Raw genomic sequence first — 24,021 nt, forward strand, 5'->3', positions numbered from 1 at the left:
AATGAATATGTTAATCATTGTGATGACAGACATGATGATGCTATTTAAACATCAACAGTCAGATATCAACAAGGCATAAAGAATAGAAATGCTGGGCTGAAGTTTCTCATTTCTTGACCAAGCGCTGTTGTAAGTGAGCTTAATGATGTTGGGTCCGCCAAGGATCCATGGCGATGTTTCTCACACAATCACACTCTGAATCTGTTACCGCGTGCACCCCTCACCAAGGATTGTGGACTACAACTCCCATTACTGCACACACTATATCCACTTAAAAGCTCATATCCACCTCATCTGTCCAAACTACCAACCCATCCTGCCTTCTGCACTTCCTACTCACTTACAGGTGCCACCTCTCCCACTCACCGCCTCCTTCTCCATCAACACTTATCATACTCAATACCTCCCTCTAACTCATTGGCCCACCTTCCCTAGACTGATCTCTTGATGGCACCTTGACTGATCCTGAATGTAATCCCTGGACTTGTCCTGCAGGATGGATGGTGGCCCAATTTCCAGGCAACAAAGACATGGCTAACCTGGACTCTGGTAGCATCAAGCACCTCACTGACCATGGCCAAACCCCAGAGTTTGGAATTGAACGAGCTGCTTGACTAACTATGGTAGCATCGGCTGACTGAGTATCTCCCTTTCACTTCACTAGGATTGTTTCCCTTTGAATTTCACATATGACCATTTTCTTGAAGCACATGTGGTGTGTTTACAGCATAAGCTGTTGGCACATGCTGTAGGTATGACATTAACGTGGCACAGTGCTACACAGGAACAGAACCACTCCATTAAATATTCAGTGCACTGAGCCATGACAAGCCACTTTGCTATAATCTACACTAAAGAAATCATATTTGAGTTAGCAGCCTTCCCATAAGTGCAAAGTGAATGAGCACTAAGAAATGACACCGAGAGTCATCCAGTGTAAATGCATGAGCTACGTGTGTCACTGTGCACAGAATGACTTGGCAAAAATGCTCAAGTCATAAATACCACAGAGCTCCAAAGTGAAGTCCTGAAGGGCTGAACTGATGTGAGAGTTGGTCCAAATGCAGCCGCAGTGATGTGGTGAGGCTGGTCAAAGGTTGGAAGAGGATGATGGAGCATCTGGGATGTTGTGGTGACAGTGAAACTGGATAAAGTCTGGAGAAGCAAGCTGCCAGGTAACTGCTCCGACTTCCATGTTGGGAATTGGCACTGTTTAATTTCCCTGGGAAAGGGAGGAGAACTGGGAGATGTGCAGAAATGAGGAGAGTTGGTTTAATAATGAGATGCAAATGCGTGGCAGTCATGCTGTCGTTATGTATTTGGAAGGTTCTGACCCTCTCATTTAAACATTAAGGGGAACATTGGAAATTTTTCGATGTGGAAATTCTAATGTTTCCATTTCAACATATTTTCTCAACCTTCTCACCACTGCCCAGCTCACAAGGGAGCATAACTTTCTGTCTAGCATACTGATTCCTGTAGGGCTTATGCCCGAAACATCGACTCTCCTGCTCCTCAGATGCTGCCTGACTGACTGTGCTTTTCCAGCACCACACTCTTTGACTCTGATCTCCAGCATACTTTCTCCCAGCATGTTAGGTGGCACGGTTAGCACTGCTGCCTCACAGCGCCAGAGACCTGGGTTCAATTCCCACCTCAGGCAACTGTCTGTGTGGAGTTTGCACATTCTCCCCGTGTCTGCGTGGGTTTCCTCCGGGTGCTCCGGTTTCCTCCCACAGTCCAAAAATGTGCAGGTTAGGTGAATTGGCCATGCTAAATTGCCTGTAGTGTTAGGTGAAGGGGAATGGGTCTGAGTGGGTTGCTCTTTGGACGGTCGGTGTGGACTTGTTGGGCCGAAGGGTCTGTTTCTTACACTGTAAGTAACCTAATCTAAAAATATTAGAGTGCTGAGTTCACTATAATGTGAATAAGGAGTTTATGGGACTTGCCGAATGTGAGGGAGTTACGCTTGGACAAGGATAAAATGGAGAGTCAGTAGTATCAGGGCAGGTTCAGTCTAGCTAGAAGCCTCAAAGAAGTCAGCACAGACACACAGTGGTCAAAGCCCAGACTCCACAAAGGACAAAAAAACGTGGAGCTTAAGACTACGGAAGTAAACACAGAATGCAATCATTGGAGTATAAAGCATTCTTGCATTGGTGTTTCTCCGAAATATTAATCTTCTCCACACCCTCTTTGCATTGCAGAGGAGCTGTTATCGACAAAACCTTCTGTCCCCTTAGGGAATTGAAACTGCCCCATCTGCAGTTCTTTTGTCTCTTCCTGACAAGGCTTCCAAAGAATGTGGATCCCTTGCAATCATTTCTTAACCCTTCTTGCTCTCTGCAATCACAGTGCATCTTTCCCTTCAAGAGCTGCATGGCTGCCTTTAAATCATTTTCAACTTCCAATTCCCAAAGAAATGGGCAGTCCAAACCCACCGACTCCCACAGCTACCTGGATTACACCTCTTCCCACCCTACCTCTTGCAAAAATGCCATCCCGTATTCCCAATTCCTCCGCCTCTGCCGTATCTGCTCCCAGGAGGACCAGTTCCACCACAGAACACACCAGATGGCCTCCTTCTTTAGAGACCGCAATTTCCCTTCCCACGTGGTTAAAGATGCCCTCCAACGCATCTCGTCTACATCCCGCACCTCCGTCCTCAGACCCCACCCCTCCAACTGTAACAAGGACAGAACGCCCCTGGTGCTCGCCTTCCACCCTATCAACCTTCGCATAAACCAAATCATCCGCCGACATTTCCGCCACCTCCAAACAGACCCCACCACCAGGGATATATTTCCCTCCCCACCCCTTTCCGCCTTCCGCAAAGACCGTTCCCTCCGTGACTACCTGGTCAGGTCCACGCCCCCCTACAACCCACCCTCCCATCCTGGCACTTTCCCCTGCCACCGCAGGAACTGTAAAACCTGCGCCCACACCTCCTCCCTCACCTCCATCCAAGACCCTCAAGGAGCCTTCCACATCCATCAAAGTTTTACTTGCACATCCACCAATATCATTTATTGTATCCGTTGCGCCCGATGCGGTCTCCTCTACATTGGGGAGACTGGGCGCCTCCTAGCAGAGCCCTTTAGGGAACATCTCCGGGACACCCGCACCAATCAACCACACCGCCCCGTGGCCCAACATTTCAACTCCCCCTCCCACTCTGCCGAGGACATGGAGGTCCTGGGCCTCCTTCACTGCCGCTCCCTCACCACCAGACACCTGGAGGAAGAACACCTCATCTTCTGCCTCGGAACACTTCAACCCCAGGGCATCAATGTGGACTTCAACAGTTTCCTCATTTCCCCTTCCCCCACCTCACCCTAGTTCTAAACTTCCAGCTCAGCACTGTCCCCATGACTTGTCCGGACTTGTCCAACCTGCCTATCTCCTTTGCCACCTATCCACTCCACCCTCTCCTCCCTGACCTATCACCTTCATCTCCTCCCCCACTCAACCATTGTACTCTATGCTACTTTCTCCCCACCCCCACCCTCCTCTAGCTTATTTCTTCATGCTTCAGGCTCACTGCCTTTATTCCTGATGAAGGGCTTTTGCCCCAAACGTCGATTTCGAAGCTCCTTGGATGCTGCCTGAACTGCTGTGCTCTTCCAGCATCACTAATCCAGAATCTGGTTTGCAGAATCTGCAGTCATTGTTTTTACCTCATAAACCATCACCAGCCTTGTATCCACGTGACCAATTGTGTGGTGTGATCACTGGCCACCCATCTTCAGAGGCAATTAAATTTCTAAACCTTAATTTCTTTAAAAAAGGTCAAAGGAATAAGGTTAGGTTATGCAAAAATCTTACTGATACAATAAATGCTTCCAAATTGTGTGGTAAGGTTGAAAGGATTCAGATCTATGTGTTAAAATATGTCATGCGGGGAAGAAGCAGAGAATACCCTTGACAGAAGATCATAGTTAAATTTATAGTATGGCAGTTTGGTAACATTTTAGAGGTGTTCTGTACATCAAAATTTAATTTCAAACTTGTGACATTTGATCAAAGGAAATGGATGGGGTAGTCCAATAAAAATTTTATTCCAGCTTTAAATCATTTTGAATAATACTATGAATGTAATGCATTGTGCCATTAAATGATTGATTGCTTTACTGGTTGGTGTGCAATTGAAGATTGTCAGATTAGTTTCTGTTTGACCTTGTAGTTTTAAAAGCAATATACCAAGAATAAGGTGAATGAAAAGCAAATCCACTTAATGGAAAAGCTATAATAGATCAGCTACATGGATTTTGGCTATTCATAGAACTCTTATGGACTTGCAAAGGACCTCCAAGTGATATCACCTGGCTATGACTAATGTTAGAGCATGTGGAGTCAGAGGATAACCAACAGAAAGGATAGCAAATTGGCTATACAACAGAGATTAGCTATTTGGAATTTTGTTATTTGATTAGACTGATCCAGGCTTACCTGGGGTCCCATGCCCAATGTTATAAGCCAAGGGTGGAATCTGCAAATTTTCAATAATAATGGTTGGGATCTGAGGGAACAAAGGCTGATTACAGATGGAGAATTCTTTGGGGAAGAAGTCTCAATTTCTTTTAAGAACACATTTGAAAAGCAGTAGGAAATCACCCATTGTGTTCTATTCCTATGTCATATTGGTCATTAATATTGAAGAATAAAATATTAAAAATTGAAAGCTCTTACATGCAACTGAGAGGAAAACACAAAACTGTAATCCCTAATATTCAGTCTGGCAGAAAGTGGTGTTCCATGGGGATTAATATTAGGAGCACTATTTAAATAAATGATCTAAATTTGAATGAAATGAATGATGTACTTTATATAAATATGCTGACTGCTTAAATTGGTGATATATTTCAGAATGAGAAGTGAGGCAAAACAAGAAAACAATTCTGCAGAATTAGTGTGTGAACAGCAAATGAAGTCATTGTGAGGAAGTACAAAATATATTGACAAATAAGAATCGAAGGACGGAAAATATGATAGTTTCTGAAAATTGTCAACAGGTTTGGGATGTATGATGACTGCATTCTCATTGCAGCAAACATTGTATTCGACCAGACATTCTAACAGTGGAACTGAACTTATATTTACAAAGGTGAATGATTACTTACAATGTTGTGTAACTCGTGACACCCATAAAATAACTTCTGTCAGCACACAGGACTTCATATAATGTTTGTTTGTGCTGGGACTCCCCAGGATATCAGACTGCACTGGAATTCCCCAGGATATTGGACTGTGCTAGGATTTCCCAGGGTATTGGACCTTGTTGAAATCTAATAGTACATTGGACCATGGTCAGACAGCATATGATATTAGGAGGTGATTTTCAGCTCTTATGATGAATTAGGTCATGGTGTTAATGTATCACATGGTGTATCAATGGCAATTATGGGCTGTGATACTCTAGCTTTATGTTCCCGCAGAGAGTTTTGTTTTCTTCCTCTCTTTCCAATTATGCCTGAGTGCAATTCTGTTGTGTCTTAGTGCAATCCCTACTTCTGCAGCTAGAGTGGATGGAGACTGCTCTGTGGTTGACCCTGTTGGTCTGGAAAACCTATACAGCTATTTATGGCTGCCTCTGGACCTAGACTTGTTGGGATATCCTGACCAGATATAGACCCACCTTCCTCAGTTGGATCACAAGCAAGGAGAAGGTGGGGGCTCCAAGCACCCCTGGAGTGGCCTAAAAATAAGCAGTGGACGGGTTGTGTATTGCTCCTCCTTGTTATATGGATGCCTGTTTGCCCTGTGTCCCTCAGAGGAAGGAGCATCTTGAGTGAGGTCAAGAGTTAGGGCGGCACGGTGGCACAGTGGTTAGCACTGCTGCCTCACAGCGCCAGAGACCCGGGTTCAATTCCCGACTCAGGCGACTGACTGTGTGGAGTTTGCACATTCTCCCCGTGTCTGCGTGGGTTTCCTCCGGGTGCTCCGGTTTCCTCCCACAGTCTAAAGATGTGCAGGTCAGGTGAATTGGCCATACTAAATTGCCCGTAGTGTTAGGTAAGGGGTAAATGTAGGGGTATGGGTGGGTTGCGCTTCGGCGGGGCGGTGTGGCCTGTTTCCACACTGTAAGTAATCTAATCTAATCCATCAGCGCCTCCATGAATGCATTTCCATGTGGATATCTGGCAGAAACAATGGTATTGGACCTAGGCCTCCATTGCAATTTCTAACCTGCCCATGCAGACAGCTTGATGCACATATGCCAGTGTTCTGAAAATGGGGAGCAGAAGATTAAAAATATTGAACATAGAACAGTGCTGCACAGAAGCAGGCCCTTTGGCCCACCATGTCTATGTTGACCGTGATGCCATTCTAAACTAATCCCAACTGCCTGCACTTGGTCTGCATCCTATTCCTGTATGCCCTGCCTGTTCATGTGTCTGTCTAAATACCTCTTTAACTTTGCTATCGTATCTGCTATACCACGTCCTCTGGTAGTGCATTCCATGCACCTAATAACCAGTGTGTAAAAAACTTTCATACAGTCATAGAGATGTACAGCATGAAAACAGACCCTTCAGTCCAACTCGTCCATGCCGACCAGATATCCCAACTGAATCTAGTCCCACCTGCCAGGAACGAGCCCCTATCCCTCTAAGCCCTTCCTATTCATATAGCCATCTAGATGCCTTTTAAATGTTGCAATTGTACCAGCCTCCACCACATTCTCTGGCAACCCATTCCATGCACGCACCACTCTCTGTGTGAAAAAGTTACTTTTAGGTCTCTTTTAAATCTTCCCCTCGCACCATAAACCTATGCCCTCTAGTTCTGAACTCCCCCACCCCAGGGGAAAGACCTTGTCTATTTACCCTATCCATTCCCCTCATGATTATATAAACCTCTATGAGCTCACCTCTCAGCCTCCAACACTCCAGGGAAAATAGCCCTAGCCTATTCGAGCTCTCCCTACAGCTCAAATCCTCCAACTCTGGCAACATTCTTGTAAAAAGTCTTTTCTGAACCCTTTCAAGTTTCACAACAGCCTTCTGCAAGGAAGGAGACCAGAATTGCAAGCAATATTCCAAAAGTGGCCTGACCAATGTCCTGTACAGCGACAATGTGATTCCCAATTCCTGTACTCAATACTCTGACCAAGAAAGGAAAGCATACCAAATGCTTTCTTCACTATTCTATCTGCCTGCAACTCTACTTTCAGGGAGCTATGAATCTGCACTCCAAGGTCTCTTTGTCCCTAGGACCTTACCATTAAGTGTATAACTCCTGCTAAGATTTGCTTTCCCAAAATGCAGCACCTCGCATTTATCTAAATTAAACTCCATTTGCCATCCTCAGCCCATTGGCCCATCTGATCCCATTGTAATCCGAGGTAACCTTCTTCGCTGTCTACTACACCTCCCATTTCCTCACACATCTTCTTTAAACTTTTCCTCTCTCACCTTTAACCTATGCCTCTGGTGTTTGACATTTCCAACCTGGAAAAGGACTGACTATCCACCCTCTCTATGCCTGTCCTAATTTTATATACTTCTTTCATATTACCTCTGAGCCTCCAATACACTAGAGAAAACAATCCAAGTTTGTGCAACTGATGAAGGCAAGCATGCTGTATGCCTTCTTTACCACCTTATCCTCTTGAGTTGCCATTTTCAGGGAGCTATGGACTTGTATGCCACGATCTCTCTGTATCTCAATGCTCTTCAGGGTCCTGGTATTTACTGTATGCTTTCATCTTGCATTTAACTCCCAAGATGTATCACCTCAATCTTGTCTGGATTAATCTCCATCAGATGTTTCTCTGCCCAATGTTCCAATTGGTCAAGATCCTGCTGTATCCTTTCTCACTGTTCACAACTCCACCAATTTTCATGTCATCTGCAAATGTACTAATCAGACTACCTCATTTATATCCAACTCATTACAAACAACAGTGGGCCTAGCACTAATCGTTGCATTACACCACTGGCCACATACCTCCAGTCAGAAAAACACTCCTCCACAACTATTCCTCCTTAAAAAGTCATGGCCGACTATCCCTAATAAGCCTATTATTCTCTAAATGTGAGTAACTCCTGTCTCTAAGAACCTTCTCCAATAAATTCCAGCAATGACACTGACTGTAAGGCTCGTTACCCTATAATTTCCTGAATAACTCTTGTTGCCCTTCTTAAACAAAGGAACACCTTTAATTTTTCTCAAGTCTTCTGAGACCTTGTCTATGGCTAAAGATCATACAAAGATCTCTGTCCAGGCCCTAGAAATCTATTCCCTTTCCTCCCTCAGTATCCTGGCATAGATCCCATCAGGAGGAGAAAGTGAGGACTGCAGATGCTGGAGATCAGAGCTGAAAATGTGTTGCTGGAAAAGCGCAGCAGGTCAGGCAGCATCCAAGGAACAGGAGAATCGATGTTTCGGGCATAAGCCTGACGTTTCCTAAAGAAGGGCTTATGCCCGAAACGTCGATTCTCCTGTTCCTTGGATGCTGCCTGACCTGCTGCGTAGATCCCATCAGGCCTGGGGACTTATCTACCTTAACATTTATTCAAATACCCAATACCACCTCCTACTAAATATTGACAGGTCCCAGAATATCAACATGTCCCTCTCTAATCTTACCATCAGCATGTTCCTCTCTTTGGTGAATACCAATACAATGTACTCATTAAGGACCTCACCCATTTTCTATGGCTCCATGCATAAATTCCCTCCTTTGTCCCTGAGTGGACCTATCCTTTACCTGATTATTCTCTTGCTCCTAATATACTAAAATAAAAAAATGCCTTGGGGTTCTCCTAAATCCTACTTGCCAAGGACATTTCATGGCCACTTCCAGGCTTCACAAATTTACAGTGTTTAAAGGCCTTGTTTAATTTCAATTTCCTTACAGATAACTCCTTTTTGTTTTGACTAATCTTTCAATTGCTCTTTTCATCCAAAGTTCCTGAATCTTGCCATCCTATCTTGCATCCTGAGAGGAACATGCTGGTTCTGCCCTCTGATCAACTGGCCTTTTGAGGACTCCCATATGTCTGATGTGAATTTACCCTCAGCAGCTGCCCCCATTTCTAATTTATCTAGGTTCTGCTTAATACTGCTGTAATTAGCTTTCTCCCAATTTAGCACCGATACCTGAAGACCAGTTTTATCCTTACCCATAACTTTCTTAAATGTTAAGGAATTGTGATCACTGTTCCCAAAATGCTCCCCCACTGAAACTTTGATCATCTAGCGAGGCTCATTCCCCAATACAAAGTCTAATATGGCCCTTTCCTTAGTTGGACTCTCTATATTTTCCAATAAATTTTCCTGGATGCACCATATTCTACCCAATTAAACCCCTGGCACTAAGGGAGTCCCAAGCAATATTGGAGAAGTTAAAATCACCCACCACAACAACCCTGCTGCTTTTACATCTTTCCATGATCTTCTTACATATCTGGTCTTCTATCACCTATTAATTATTGGGAGGCCTGTAGCATAACCCTGTGATAGTAATTGCAAGTTCCTTATTCCTAAATTCTACCCATATGGCCTTGCCGTATGAGCCCTCTAAGATGTCTTCTCTTAGTGCAGCTGTGACATTCTCTTTAACCAGTAATATAGCTCTCTCACCCCTTTTACATCCCGATCTATCTCACCTGAAACATCTAAACCCTGAAACATTGAGCTGCTAGTCCTGTCCTTCTCTTAACCAAGTTTCTGTAATGGCTACAACATCATAATTCCATATACTAATCTAGGCACTCAGCTCATCTGCTTTACCTGTTATACTTGTTGCATTAAAATAAACACACTTCAGCCCACCAATCCTGCTGTGTTCATTAATCTGGTCCTGCTTGTTCTTCTTGTTAGATTTACTTGACTTAGCATCAACCTTCTCCTTAATTACTTCACATGTTGACCTACTGTTGTATTTCCCACCCCTCCCCACACTAGTTTAAAACCTCTCTTCCAGGATATTGGTGCCCTCTTTCACATATAGATACCTTGGAAAAGATCCTAATGATCCAGTTATCCGAAGTGCCCTCCTACGCCAGCTCTTCAGTCACACATTCAACTGTATTATCTTCCTATCTCTGGCCTCCATGGCATGTGGGCCAGGGAGTAACCCTGAGATTATAGCCCTAGAGGTCCTGCTTTCCAAATTCCTGTCTAACTCATTCAATCCCGTTTGCTGGACCTCATCTCTCTGCCTATCTATGTCATTAGTACTAACATGGACCATGATCTCTGGCTGAATACCCTCCCCTTTCAGAATATCCCGTGTCCACTCAAAGACATCCTTGACCCTGACACCAGAAACATCTATCTGTGTCCCTGACTATAGTCTCCCATCACCTACTGCTAACCTACACATAGGGTGGCATGGTGGCTCAGCGGTTAGCATTGTTGCTTCACAGCAGCAGGGATCTGGGTTCAATTCCACACTTGGGTGACTGCGTGGAGTTTGCACTTCCTCCTCGTTTTGGAATGGATCCCCTCTGGGTGCTTCAGTTTCCTCCCTCAGTCTGAAGATGTGCAGGTGAGGTGGATTGGCCATACTAAATTGCCCTGTAGTGTCCTGGGGTGTACAGGCTAAGTGGATTAGACATGGTAAATGTGAGGATATGGAGATAGGATGGGGGAGAAAAGTGGATCTGGGTGGGATTCTCTTTGGAGAGTCAGTGTAGATTTGATGTACTGAATAGCTTCTTTTTGCACTGGAGGGTTTCTATAATTCTACACTTTGATCCTCCCTACAAAGATAAACCAGTTATACAACCTTACCCGCTATTCTCCAAAATCAGATTGCATGAGAAAAGTGGCTCCAAGCCATGATGGACCAAATCCCATTAATCTCAGTCAACAAAACACTTCAACTGCAAATAGGAAAATGCTGTTGGTTGTTATCTGGTCCCCAGCTTTGTATTTCTCCCACTTTCTCTAGCGATACCTTACTACCTGCACCTTCTAGTCCATTATTCTGTCCTGTGTTATAACTTCTGTCCCCAATGGGATCCCACAATTCATTTAACATATCCAGATAGCTCAAGTAAAGGATTTACACCTTCTTTCCTATCCTGAGCTGATTTGTCAGAGTCTGATATTTCAAGAAAATAACTCAAAACCTATTAGGTCAACATGTCGTATGTTACAGTCCTTTGTTTCCACTGATACACCATGTGATACACCATACGATAGAATGACATCAGAAGGCATGGTTAATAACTTAATGGACGACACCAAAATTGGTGGTATAGTGGACAGTAAAGAAGGTTATCTAAGATTAGAAAAAGATCAATTGATTCAATGGGCTGAAGTGTGGCAGATGAAGTTTAATTTGGATAAATGCGAGAGACTGTATTTTGGTACAATAAACAAGGACAAGACTTACATAATTAAAAGCACACCATTAGGCAGTTTTGTAGAACAGAGAGATGTAGGGGTTAAGGTACATAATTCTTTGAAGTTTTTGTCACATGTAAACAGGGCGGGTAAGAAGACAATTATCATGCTTGCCTTCATTGCTCAGATCTTTGAGTACAGGAGTTGGGATGTCATGTTGAGGTTGTACAAGATATTGGTGAGGCCTTTTCAGGAGTTAGGCATCCAGTTCTGGTCATCCTGTTCATAGAATTCCTATAATATGGAAGCAGGCTGTTCTGCCCATCCAGTCCACACCACCCCTCTGAAAAACATCAAATTCCAGACCCATACCTCTACCCAATCCCTGTGGTCCTGCATTTCTCACAGCTAACCCAGCTAGCCTGCACGTCTCTGGAAACTATAAGCAATTTAGCATGGCCAAATGACCTAGCCTGCACATCTTTGGACTGTGGAGGCAGACTGAAGCACCCAGTGGTAACCCACGCAAACATGTAGAAAATGTACAAATTCCACATATGCACCCAAGGGTGGAATCAAACGTGGGTCTCTGTCATTGTGGGACAGCAGTGCTAACCACTGAACCACTGTGCTACCCCTTTTTAAGGGGTTGTTTTAAACAGAAATCTTGAAATCATAGAACCCCTACAGTATTATTAAGCTGGAGAGGGTTCAGAAGAGGTTTACCAGGATATTGCCAGGAATGAACGGTTTGAATATAAGAAGAGGCTAGATAGGCTGGGACTTTTGTCAGTGGAGAATAGGAAGCTAAGGGTTGACCTTATAGATGTTTCTCAAATCATGAGGGGTACAGATAAGATGCATGGCAAGTATTTTTTTTCCAAGGGTAGAACATTTCAAGACTGGGGAATACTTTTTAAGGCAGGCACGATGGCTCAGTGGTTAGCACTGCTGCCTCACAGCATCAGGGACTCGGGTTCGATTCTGCCTCAGGTGACTATAAGACCATAAGACATAGGAGTGGAAGTAAGGCCATTCGGCCCATCGAGTCCACTCCGCCATTCAATCATGGCTGATGGGCATTTCAACTCCACTTACCCGCATTCTCCCCGTAGCCCTTAATTCCTTGTGACATCAAGAATTTATCAATTTCTGCCTTGAAGACATTTAGCGTTCTGGCCTCCACTGCACTCTGTGGCAATGAATTCCACAGGCCCACCACTCTCTGGCTGAAGAAATGTCTCCACATTTCTGTTCTGAATTTACCCCCTCTAATTCTAAGGCTGTGTCCACGGGTCCTAGTCTCCCCGCCTAACGGAAACAATTTCCTAGCGTCCACCCTTTCCAAGCCATGTATTATCTTGTAAGTTTCTATTAGATCTCCCCTTAATCTTCTAAACTCCAATGAATACAATCCCAGGATCCTCAGTCGTTCCTTGTATGTTAGACCTACCATTCCAGGGATCATCAGTGTGAATCTCCGCTGGATACGCTCCAGTGCCAGTATGTCCTTCCTGAGGTGTGGGGACCAAAACTGGACACAGTACTCCAAATGGGGCCTAACCAGAGCTTTATAAAGTCTCAGTAGCACAACGGTGCTTTTATATTCCAACCCTCTTGAGATAAATGACAACATTGCATTCGCTTTCTTAATCATGGACTCAACCTGCATGTTTACCTTTAGAGAATGCTCGACTAGCACTCCCAGATCCCTTTGTACTTTGGCTTTACGAATTTTCTCACCGTTTAGAAAGTAGTCCATGCTTATATTCTTTTTTCCAAAGTGTAAGACCTTGCATTTGCTCACATTGAATTCCATCAGCCATTTCCTGGACCACTCTCCCAAACTGTCTAGATCCTTCTGCAGCCTCCCCACTTCCTCAGTACTACCTGCCTGTCCACCTAACTTTGTATCATTGGCAAACTTCGCTAGAATGCCCCCAGTCCCTTCATCCAGTTCATTAATACATAACGTGAACAGCTGCGGCCCCAACACTGAATCCTGTGGGACACCGCTCGTCACCGGCTGCCATTCCGAAAAAGAACCTTTTATCCCAACTCTCTGCCTTCTGTCAGACAGCCAATCCTCAATCCATACCAGTAGCTCACCTCGAACACCATGGGCCATGTCTCTGACTGTCTGTGTGGAGTTTGCATGTTCTCCCCTCGTGTCTGCGTGGGTTTCCTCTTGGTGTTCTGGTTTCCTCTCACAATCCAAAAATGTGCAGGTCAGGTGAATTGGGCTATGCTAAATTGCCCATAGTGTTCAGGCATGTGTAGGTGAGGAATATTAGTCAGCAGTAAATGGGTAAGGGAATGATTTGGGTGGGTTACTTTTTCGGAGGGTTGGTGTGGACTTATTGGGTCGAAGGGCCTGTTTCCACACTGTAGGGACTCTATGTAAGAGGAGAAAGATTTAAAAAAGGCATGGGGACAACTTTTTAAAGAGTAGTGTGGAATGAACTTCCAGAGGATGTGATGGGTGGAAGTACAGTTACAATTTAATAAGTGCATGAATAAGAAATGTTTGGAGGGATACGGGCCAAGCACATAGTTTGGGAAATTTGGTCATCACGGACTAGTTGTACTGAAGGGACTGTTTCCATGCTGTCTGACTCCACGATTCTATGACCCTATGATTCTTGCTAGATTGAATGTTATGGCCAGTTCATATACTTCAAGACTCAACCATGGCTGGTGTCGAAGCTTCCACTGCAATCCAAGCCACACAAGTTCTGACTCCTGTCATCCTGGTTGCGGATATCAGAATGCAAAGGAGTTTGTAGGTGCATGAACTGTGAAGCCAAGTACAAGCAGATGGGCCTAGTTTAGTTTGGGATTATAGTTGTCATGGACTGATTAGATTGAAGGGTCTGTTTCCATGGTGTATGACTGTATAAGAACTTAAAATCACCTAATATCCTGTGATGCTGAAATGTGGTCTAATATCCTGTCATGTTTTGGCATAGTCCAATATCATGTGGAATCTGACAATGGTCCAATATCCCGGCACAGACCAAAATAGCTGTAAAGTTAATTGAAATGTAATACTGCCGAGTTCAGTAACTCCTCCAAGATGCTTGATCATTTACATCTGCAGTACTTGTTATTTAATCCAAATCACCAACAGCAGAAAAATGACACAGGCAATTAAGCTGAATATTATTCACTGTCGCCTGATTGCTTCTGATGGTTTTACTTCAGGCAAATTTTCCTCAGTCTATACTCATTTGCACTGAAACCAAATCCATGGGCTCCATATTTGAATATCCAAGGAGGAAGAGCTGTAGGCTTTCAAAACTTCATAGCATTCGAATAATTTGTCTGTTGGAGTGTACTGTGATCCATGTAAATTTTCATTGTTGCCTATTCCCAACATAGGTAGAATAATTGAAAACTGAAGCACGGAAGAAAATTCTTTGATCCATCACATCTTTTCTGGCTCTTTGAATAAGCTACCTAGTTTGTCCTACTTCTTTGAACACAGTCTAGAAAGTCTGCTTTTGTTAATAGTTACAGCATTAAATGGACCAGTGTAGCATATTTCAATCATGACTTTTGTTCAGTATTATCACACTATTAGAGATAGAATAGACAATTTGTTCTTGGTTATTCATTCAGGGGATATGGGTATCACTGGATGGACCAGCATTTACTGCTCATTCCTATACGTCCTTGAGAAAGTCGTGGTGACCTGACATTTTGAACTGCTGCTATCTATTTGGTGCAAGGGCAGATGCAGTGCTGAAAGGAAGGGAGTTGCAGGATTTTGAACCAGCAATGCTGGAAGAACAGCGATGTATTTCAAGTCAGGATAGCGAGTGGCTTGGAGGGAAACCTGGATGTGATGGTGTTCCCATGTACCTGCTTTCCTTATCTTTCCACATGGCGATAGTTGTGGGTTTGGAGGGTGCTGTTGAGGGAACTTTGGTGAATTTCTGCAGTGCATCTCGTAGACGGGACATACTATTACTATTGAACTTCAGTGGTGAAGTGACTAAATGTTGTGGTTGTGATGCCAATCAAGTGGGCTGCTTTGCAGCCAATTTGCAGGAAAACATTCCAGGCTTTAGCTACAAGACAGAGCTTTGTGGGGCCACTTATTACTGGTTAAGTTTCAGTTCATACATACTGAAAATATGTGAATTGGAAATGAGTGATCTGACCATTCTAATCAAATTGTATATCCTTTTACGAGATGATTGCACAATATCAATGCTGATCATTTAATTTATGCAAACAGAATCCCATTATTGGAATAGGTTCAAAATACATCAAGTATCTTCAAGAAGAACCAAAGATGGTCAAAAATGTTGAGTATTTAAACTTACAAGCTGATGCAGAATGTATGAAATAGATTTTATTTTATTTTGTAGTTAACATTAACAAATAACAATGGTAATTGCAGTACATTTACAGATAACATAATGCTTACGTTGCACATGAGCATATGGCATTTTGATATTTGAATAGTGGAATATTGTGATAAATCTGGAAAAGTGTCAGGTCATGGGGAAGTGCTGTTACATTACAAAATGTAGGTGAAACTTCTACATTTCAAGAAAATTGGCCACCATACCTTTTCTTCCGCTCTGGCTTCCTTGTTTCCCTACATTCTATCTCCTCCTTTGCACACACACAGATATAACACACACACACACATATCTTCTGTCAATTTGTACTTTAATGTACGTATTGCTGCAAAGTATTAGATCTCTGGATAACTCTAAGTTCATTTTGATGAACCATATCTTTTCCAAAAAACATGTGCCTTGAAAGTTTAACTCCAGGTATATATAAGAAAGATGACTAACTTCCTTTACAGACCGATGTTTGTTGTAGAATGGTTTGGTTTGTAAATAAGTATGATTCCTGTTGCTGTTAATGTGTCATTTTTATTGGAGGTTTAAATGTAAGAGCTAACTAATTAAATAAATCTCAGGTGGGATCTTGGATATTCCCTACGCAGCCTTCCATTACTATTCTTTCTCCTTGTTTTCTGCAAAATATTTTCACCTGAACAACCACATGTGGAGCTCCCGAACTTTAATTCCATTCAGTCTTTAGCAATTCTGTGATTGGAACATTCAGTCACAAAGAAATTCACTGAATAGGAAATCAGCAAAAGGCTGAGTCATTCAACCTTGTCAACATCTAATGCACCTAAATACTGCATTAAATATTTATGGCATAACACAGTCCTACTAGTAGGACAGAGATTTTGATTTATAAGGTTGGGGCAAAAGCAAAACAAAAGATGCTTAAAATATTCAACAGGTTAGGCAGCATCAGTAGGGAGAAACAGAATTAATATTTCAGTTCAATTACTTTTTATAGAACTGAAGAAAGACAGAAAAATCAGAGCTTTTAAGTCAGTAGCAAGATGGAGGGCTGGAAGAAAGAAAGGAGAAGATCAGTGATTAAATGAACAGGGGAGATTAAATAACAAAAGGATTTTGTGAAACAGGAGCCGAAAAAGATCGGTAATGATTATGGTGAAGAGATAAAATTGTATCCAAATGAGGCGTGAATAAAAATCGTTTGAATGTAATACAAAGGAATAAAGAAGGAAACAAGATAAAGACCAACTCAGTGAAACAAAAAATGTGAAGGAAAAATAAAATACATGAGGAAATTGGACGCAATGATCAGAATCTAAATTTGTTGAACAGAATACAGAGGAACCTCGATTATCCAAACGAGATGGACGAGCACTAATTCGTTCGGATAATTGATTATTCGGTTAATTGATTCAATGCTTTCCCTTTGGGGCTCGGAGTTTTCTGTTAAGTCCACTCTCCGTACAGGAGACTAGGCAGCAGCACACTACGCGCGAGCCCTTGCCCACCCCCCAACACCGTCCAACCCTGCCACCCAACCCACTCCCAAACCCATCCAACCTCTCCCCCTTCCCACCCCCCAACCCGTCCAGCATGACCCCTCAAACCCATCCAACACCACCTCCCCTTCCCCCACTCCCAAGCCTGTCCACCACCGCCCCCACTTCCCCTACCCCCAACCCCGTCCAACACCACCCACCTTCCCCCCACTCCCGAACCCCGTCCACCAGCGCCCCCGCGCCCACCCCCCAATCATGTCCAGCACCTCTCTCCCTCCCCCCAACCCCATCGATCACCGCCCCCTCCCCCTCTCCGGGGCAGCTGGACTGGACATCAACAAGACTGCTGCTGCTGCTGCCTTTTGGAGGGTGAGTCTCCAAATAGCGTGTGTATACACAAACACACACAACCTTTTACTGCAACGTTTTGACAGGTTCCACCTTTGCCCTGGACAGGACAATGTTGGAGAGATTATCTGGAGAAGGGGGGTTTGGGGTACACCCCTGTGTAGAACTCCAGGGAAAATATGGGGAGAGAGAGGGCGGGAGGTCAGTCATTTGGAGACGGTGCCTGGGCTCCCGACAAAGAACAAAGAAAATTTACAGCTCAGGAACAGGCCCTTCGGCCCTCCAAGCCTGAGCCGATCTAATTCATGCCCAGGACTGTTCTCGGCAGCATTTCAGTAAGCCGAGTTCACTTTTAATCACTGTAAACAAAAGACACGATCAGTGTTAGAAACACATCTTTGATGTAGTGTTTCTTTCGGGACCTCGAGATCTCCTTCGGATAATCCAATGTTTGGATAATTGATATTCAGATAATCAAGGTTCCTCTGTATTGAGCCTTGAAAGCTGTACAGTGATTAGTTGAGTGATAAAGGACTGAATTTTAAATTTTTCCAGTTGGGTGGGTTGAGATTTTGTTGTGGGATGGGGAAAGGACATAAAATAAGTCAGATGGTTAAACCACCAGCTTCCCTCAAAGTGAAGGAGTTGTGCCTTTAAGCTTGGATTGATTTGATGCAAGTCAGTCAAGTCACTTCCTCTCAGAAACCAATTAGCTCTTTCATATTGACGAGGATTTAGGCTCATTCAAACTCTCAGCAATCCCCAGCTCAGTCCAATTTTTGAGTCTGATCCATTTACTGATGTGCAGTTCAAATTTAGAGGCAATCAGTATTTTTTAATTAATATTGGCTCGTGCTCACTACTCCAACCTCTTCTCTCAGTGACCACAAACTGCCCTTTGTATTAGTGATTTCTTTTTATCTTGATTTCTACATCTCAACATTTCTGAAAGAGCACTGGGACATTGCTGCTCACTGATAATAGGTTCATTATCCTGAAAAAGAAGAATGCTTTAGGATTTCAGAGACAATTGGAAAACTCTTGATAAAATTATGATACAGTGATGTGAATTTTCCTTCTCAGCATTGCAGATATTACTCAAACTGAAATGCTTAAATATTAGAACTGTAAAGTTAAAATATATATATACCTTTTCCTGAGGCAGGACAAGAGTAGCTTTGTATCAACCCTTTAACTGCTGGGGTGACTCATGTCCAATAAAGAGCTGCCTAGGAGTTTCATACAATCTCAACTGACACACCCAACAAACCTCAAACAGAGGTGTCACCATTTACAATATTGACAAGTTGACACCCATCCCTACAGCATGCACCTGCAAAAGAAAGCTTTTATATGGATTTTAAAAATGTATTTCTATAGTTTCCAGTAACCCCTGTGGATATCTAGGTGGTGACCTTTTTTTTTAAACAATGCTTTGTCTTAAAGATACCTTATTAAATGCAATGATTCTCAGTGTCAGTCTCATTCTGATGTCTGATTCATGTGGCTGACTCCTGTTCTAAGTATCCTTAATGCAATGTGCTAATAAATTGATGATGAGACCTCTGATTCTGGAATTTTCTTAGTGTGGACCATTAAAAACTGACACACTCACTAGTATAGATGTGCTACCTACTGAAAAATAAAGAATTGCTCAAGCTTTTAATCTAGTTAATAAACACAAAAGGCAGTGTTCTGGGTAAACACTTTGCTTCCATTCCATTAGTCAGCCTTGCTACGGACTGGCAACAATGTCTCTTTATTCTGATTCATGACTCTGATTCAGAAGGTTTGTAAGCTCAAAACAAGAGACTTGAGTGCACAATCTAGATTCTCACATGACTGCAGTACTGAGCAAGTGCTGCACTTTTAGAAGTGCCTGATTTTGGACATTGTTTTTGTCTTGTTTTATAGCAGAGACTGGGGTGATAGTGAGACTAAAATTACAATGCAAATCTCTTACTATCTCATTCTCACCAAGAGCTGGTCCATTGTGGTTTGGAGTGGGTCAACATCAATTGGAGTCAAGAGAGTGGTGCTGGAAAAGCACAGCAGGTCAGGCAGTATTCAACGAGCAGGAGAATCAATGTTTCGGGCAAAACACAGCCTAATTCCTAATGAAGGGCTTTGCCCAAAACGTCAATTCTCCTGCTCCTTGGATGCTGCCTGACCTGCTGTGCTTTTCCAGCAACACAGTCTCAACTCTGATCTCCAGCATCTGCAGTCCTCACTTTCCCCAACCTAATTGAAGACAAGGCATCACTAATTTATATAAATCAATGATACACATGAGTCTTGAAGCAATATGAAATGTGCCATGCAAGATACATATTGTACAACCTCTGAACAATGGAACCAATGTGCCTAAACTGCTTGTGTAGAGTCTAAGTATACCCTTTACTAACAGTCTCCAAGCCCCCACTAAAATTACCCAGGTCAATGTTGTACTGCCCCTACCTCTCTTTAATTAAATACTGCCACCTTTATCCCTCTAGTGTGGAAACAGGTCATTTGGTCCAACAAGTCCACATCGCCCCTCCGAAGAGTAACCCACCCAGACCCATTCCCCTACCCTATTACTCTACATTTACCCCTAACTAATGCACCTAACCAACACATCCCTGAACACTATGGGCAATTTAGCATGGCCAATTCACCTAATCTGCATATCTTTGGACGATGGGAGGAAACCAGAGCACCCAGAGGAAAGCCACACAGACACAGGGAGAATGTGCAAACTCCACATAGACAGTTGCCCAAGGCTAGAATCGAATTGGGTCGCTAGTTCAGTGAGGCAGTCATGCTAACCACTGAGCCACCATGCTACCCCTACCTGCTGCCTCACTAAGTGCAAATCTAATGTCTTTATTATCTTCAAAGCTACAAACAGTGTCAATTTTAAACTGTTGCCTGTGAGTGTGAAATCAAGTGCTGACAAAATCTGACTCTGTAGTTCACCATGTCTTGGTGCTACAGCAGATGCTGGTTTGAATGTGGTGTTTACACTACATAGCCATACCTTGTGTCACAGCAGACACCATGTTAGCATATGCATTAGGAACATACATTAACAGCACACAGTGTCGCTGGATCACAATGTCAGCCAGTGTGCAACTTATCTGATGTCCTCAGTGTTGTTTGTGATATGACCACCACAGCTAATGCCCTACCTTAATCGCTCACAGTTAAACATAAATTCACAGCTGAGACGGTTAGATTCCATCATCCTCCACCCGCCTCTCACCACTACTTGACACCATTACTCAAAGGGATTATAGAATGCCTGAATTATTGAAGTGCAGAATGAGGCCATTCAGCCCATCATGTTTGCACCAGTCCTCTGAGCATTTTAACCTCACGTCAATCTCCTCCCTTTTTCTCATTACAATAAGCATTGGGTTTACTTAAGTAATTGTCCAAATTCCTATTGAATGTCTCAATTAAATCTGCTTCCACCACACTTGCAGGCAACGCTTTCTCTATGTTAATTACCCACTGTATGAAAATATTTTTTCTCACATTGAATTTGCTTCTTTTGTAAAATATTATAAAACCTGGCTCAATCCATTCAAAAATGAGAATAGTTCCTCCCTATCTACTTTGCCCAGGTCCTTCATAACTTTAAAAAATTCTATTGAATCTCCTCCTTAGCTTTTCCTCTCCAAGATAAACCGTCCCAACTTCTCCAATCTTTCCTCAGAGCTGAAGTAGAGTCATAGGGTCATAGAGATGTACAACACAGATACAGACCCTGCGGTCCAACTATCCATGCCGACCAGATATCTCAATCCAATCTAGTCTCATTTGCCAGCTCTTGTCCAATATCCCTCCAAACATTCCTATTCATACCCATCCAGATGACTCTTAAATGTTGTAATTGTACCAGCTTCCACCACTTCCGCGGGCAGCTCATTCCATACATGCACCACCTTCTGCTTGAAAGAGTTGCCCATTATGTCCCTTTTAAATCTTTCCCCTCTTACCCTAAATGTATGCCCTCCATTTCTAGACTCCCCCACCCCAGAGAAAAAGCTTTGTCTATTTATCCTATCCATGTCCCTCATGATTTGATAAACCTTTATGAGGTCATCCCTCAACCTCCAATGTCCAGGGGAAACAGCTCCAGCCTATTCAGCCTCTCCCTATAGCTCAAATCTTCCAACCCTGGCAACATCCTTGTAAACCTTTTCTGAACCATTTCAAGTTTCACAACATCCTTCCGATAGCAGGGAGACCAGAATTGCATGCAATATTCCAACAGTGGCCTAACCAATGTCCTGTACAGCCGCAACATGACCTCCCAACTCATATACTCAATACTCTGACCAATAGAGGCAAGTATACCAAACGTCTTCTTCACTATCCTATCTACCTGCAACTCTACTTTCAAGGAATTACGAACCTGCTCTCCATGGTCTCTTTGTTCAGCAACACTCCCCAGGACCTTACCATAAAGTTCTGTTCTGATTTGCTTTTCCAAAATACAGCACCTCACATTTATCTAAATTAAACTCCATCTGCCACTACTCAGCCCATTGGCCCATCTGATCAAGATCCTGTTGTTCTTTGAGGTAGCCTTCTTTGTTGTCCACTACACCTCCGCTTTTGATGTCATCTGCAAACTTACTAACTGTACTTCCTATGTTCACATCCAAATCAATTATATAAATGATGAAGAGCAGTGTACCCAGCACTGATCCTTGTGGCACACACTGGTCACAGGCCTCCAGTCTGAAAGGCAACCCTCCACCACCACCCTCTGTCTTTTACCTTCAAGCCAATTTTGTATCCAGTTGGCTAGTTATCACTATATTCCATGTGATATAACTTTGTTTCATTCCTGGAACGATTGTCATAAATCTCTATTCTCCAATGCTTTCACACCCTTTCTATAGTGTGGCACCCAGAACCGTACATAATACTCCAGTTGATGTCTAACAAGTGTCCTACATAAATTCATCATAACCTTCTTCCCTGATAATTTAAGCCCCTATTTATGAAGTCTGCATGCTTTATTACTAGCTCTCTCTAGAATCATAGAATCCCAAAGCACAGAAAAAGGCCATTAGGCTCAACAAGTCCACACCGACCCTCTGAAGATTAACTGACCCAGACCCATTCCCCTATCCTATTACTCTACATTTACCCCTGACTAATGCACCTAACCGACTCATCCCTGAACACTATGGGCAATTTAGGATCGCCAATCTACCTAAGAGAAAGTGGGGACTGCAGATGCTGGAGAGTGGGGTGCTGGAAAAGCACAGCAGGTCAGACTGCATCTGATGAGCAGGAGAATCAATGTTTCAGGCATACACCCTCCATCAGGAATGAGGCTTGTGCACTGGAGGGCAAAGACATAAAGGGGAGGGGTGGGGCTGGGGGAAAGGTAGCTGGGAATGCAATAGATAGATGAAGGTGGGGGAGATGATTATAGGTCGGAGAGGAGGGTGGATCAGATAGATGGGACAGATAATAGACAGGTCAAGAGAGCAGTGTCAAGTTGGAGGCTTGGGATTGGGATAAGGCGGGGCAATGAGGAAACTGGTGAAATTCACATTTAACCCCGTGTGGTTGCAGGGTCCCAAGGCAGAATATGAGGTGTTCTTCCTCCAGGCATCGGGAAGTTAGGGTTTGGCAATGGAGAAGGTCCAGGACCTGCATGTCCTTGACAGAGTGGGAGGGGGAGTTGAAGTGTTCAGCCATGGGTGGGTTGGTTGGTGTGGGTGTCTCAGAGATGTTCTCTGAAATGATCCGCAAGTAGGCATCCTGTCTCCCTGTTGTAGAGGAGACCACATCGGGTGCAATGGATACTGTAGATGACATTGGTAGAGGTACAGGTAAATTTCTGTTGGATGTGGAAGAATCCTTTGGGGCCTTGGATGGAGGTGAGGGGTGTGGTGTGGGCACAGGATCTGCTCTTCCTGCAGTAGCAGGGGAAGGTGCCAAGAGTGTGGTCAGGGCTGGGGAAACAAAAGGCTTGGAGGAGGTGAAGGGCATGGATAGTGCCCTGATCGTAGGTGGGGAGTTCCTGGACTAAGGGGGACAGGACAGTGTCAAAGTATGCAAATATCTATCCTACAAACTCATGGACTCCCACAGCTTTGTGGACTACACCTCCTCCCACCCTGCTTCCTGTAAAAACGCCATCCCTTATTCCCAATTCCTCCACCTCCGCTGCATCTGCTCCCAGGATGACCTATTCCACCATAGAAAATCCCAGATGGTCTCCTTCTTCGAAGATCGCAATTTCTCATCCCATGTGGTCGATGATGCCCCCCACCGCATCGCCTCCACTTCCTGTACGTCCACCCTTGAACCCCACCCCTTCCAAAGCAACAAGGACAGAACCCCCTGGTCCTGCCTTCCACCCACCAACCTCCACTCCACATAAATTGCATCACCCTCTGCCATTTCAGCCATCTACAAACAGAGCCCACCACTAGGGATATATTTCCCTCCCCACCCATATCAGCGTTCTGGAGAGACCATTCTCTCTGTGACTCCTTCGTCAGGTCCATGTGCCCCACCAC

Source organism: Chiloscyllium plagiosum, unplaced genomic scaffold (genome assembly GCF_037043375.1).
Source record: "Chiloscyllium plagiosum isolate Xiang-an unplaced genomic scaffold, Cpla_swu_hap1 HiC_scaffold_3, whole genome shotgun sequence".
NCBI lineage: Eukaryota > Metazoa > Chordata > Chondrichthyes > Orectolobiformes > Hemiscylliidae > Chiloscyllium > Chiloscyllium plagiosum.